Below are 2500 nucleotides of genomic sequence, written 5' to 3'. Positions count from 1 at the left end.
CGTGTGTGTGTCAGAACAGATGTTTGTATCTGTGTGTGTGTGAGTGTGTGCGTGTGTGTACGTGTGCGCGTGCGTGCGTGTGTGTGTGTGTGTGTGTGTGTGTGCGTATGTGATGCTGTATTTGGCTGAAAAGAGACCTTGTGGATAGAAGAGGCCATGTGTTGACACAGTGATGCTCACCGTGGGAGTATTACACTAGGTGTGTGTGGGGTGTGTGTGTGTGTGTATTTGTGTCTTTCTCCCGGAGAGCGAGAGAGGGAGTCTGTTTTATGCAATCCAGGACATACGATGCATGCGCAGAGCCAACAGCTTTAAATGTCATTTCAAATGCCACCCAAGCTAACCAGAGCCTAAAGCAACCACCCAGGATAAAATTCACACCCTGTTAATGGCTCGCCTCTGGTCTCTCTTATGAATGCATTCATTTGTTAATTTTGTTTAGTATATTTATTTAAGGTACATTTCTTCCCTTAGAATTATAAGGTCCTATCTGACATTTTTGTCAATATATTGAGTTAATATTGTTAGTCAGACGGGGCTTCAATGGTGTCACTCCTGTGGCTAATAGGTTAAAAGCACACCTGCTTACCATCTTGGCACACAATCAGTTTAGGCCTGCTGCTGTCCTTAAAAAAACTGTGGCATTGCACAACCATTTTATACCTTTGCTTGGATTTACACCACCTGAAAAATACTAAATGTAACAAATAGCTACACTTCAGCTGGCCCAGAATAAGAGCCGCCAGGCAGGGAGTGCCACCAGGTAGGTGATCACTCTCTGGGGCTCACACACACACACACACACACACACACACACACACACATACACACTCGTCCACACACAGTATAGGTTCCATTGCCATGTCTACGTCTCGTAGGGATATTGTGTAGAATGTGTACCAGTTACCGTTCATTTTGTCTAATGCAACCAAGAAGGGCTCTATGAGGGTGTGTCCCGCTAGACGGGGATAGCGTAGTGGTTAAGGAGTTGCTTCCCAGCTGCCACCAATGTGCCCCCGAGTGAAGGCCCTTTACCCTGAGTTGCTCCGGGGAGACTGGCCCTTGTACTGTAATGATTGATACATAAGTTGCTTTAAATAAAAGTATGAGCCAAATTAGTAAATTAATACTAGCATAGCTAACAAGCTTTCTTTCTCATCATTACACACACTCAGACCTCCAATATGATCATTCAGATCCGACTCGCAATGCAGAACTTGTATTGTGTAAGAGGGGTAAGGGTCTGCGATGGCTTGCTCTTGCTAGATTAAGCAATGGTGTGGAGACACAACGAAGGGAAATATGTCATTTTATTCTGTCTCTGAGCTACAGATTAAAGTAGGAATTCCAGCTAATAGAACAGCACCACACATAAGATGTCTGTTTGTTCTTTATGTAAGCCATTGTGCTTTTACTTTAATGTACTCAGAGCCGCAAGGGAGAGTAGGTTCTTTGCTAAAGCAATAGACAGGCAGAACATCTCTCTCTCTCTCTTTCTTTGTCTCTACACACCCACACACACACACACACACTCACCCATCCACCCTCCCCACCCACACCCACACACACACACACACACACACACACACACACACACACGAAGAGACTGCCTACTCATAACACACATGGAAACAAACACACTCACAGAATCATTGAGGACAGGCCATATTTCATAATTCATGGACACACAGAAGCCTTTAGGAAGAAGAGGCAGCCAAAGTGCACTTGCACTGGGTAGGACAAGCTTGGTTCATCTGAAGAATGTGATGCTAACAGATACCCAACCCAGATACTGCATGAATGTGAATTGCAACAGAAGCCTCACTGACTTTGGTATCAATGAAGGCGACAGAAGCATAATATGTTTCATGCAGTTACTTCACAGATCTATTAATTTACACAGTTATCCCCTCCTTTGATTTAATAAGATGATTTAATAAGATTTCAAAATTGATCTAGAAAATAAAGGCAATATGTTACTGTATTTCTAGTATAATGTCTCTTGCATGTAATTTCCTAGACCCTCTCTGGGCTTATGCCCTTACCATTGTGCTGGTGTTGTTAGCACATTGAGCTAAGCATCCGGACTACAAGGACATTATTGACAGGGATCATAGGAATAATCTGTGTTTTCTAATTGACATCAGGATGACACTGGACTCGACAATGATAATCATCATCTTAGATCTCCTAAGTGATCAGTTAGTCAGTGATTCAGTTGCAACATCAACCCATGCATGCATCTCTCCAACTTTCTCTCCCTCTCTCCTACTTTTCTTTTTTGTCCTTCTTTCTTGCAGTCACTTTCCTTTCTCTTTCTTATTTTCCTACTCCCCACTTTTTTTTTATCTTCCACAGCACTCCCTATTTCCTCACGCCCCCCTCTCTCTCATACACTTTATCCCTCTCTCTCACTTTATCCCTCTCCTCTCCTTCTCTTCCTGTTCCTTGTCTCCTTGTCTCCTTGTCTCATTGTTGCAGATACAAATGTCGGTGACAG

The sequence above is a fragment of the Sardina pilchardus genome, chromosome 8 (genome assembly GCF_963854185.1).
Source record: "Sardina pilchardus chromosome 8, fSarPil1.1, whole genome shotgun sequence".
NCBI classification, from domain to species: domain Eukaryota; kingdom Metazoa; phylum Chordata; class Actinopteri; order Clupeiformes; family Clupeidae; genus Sardina; species Sardina pilchardus.
Note: the sequence above shows the minus strand (reverse complement) of the source record.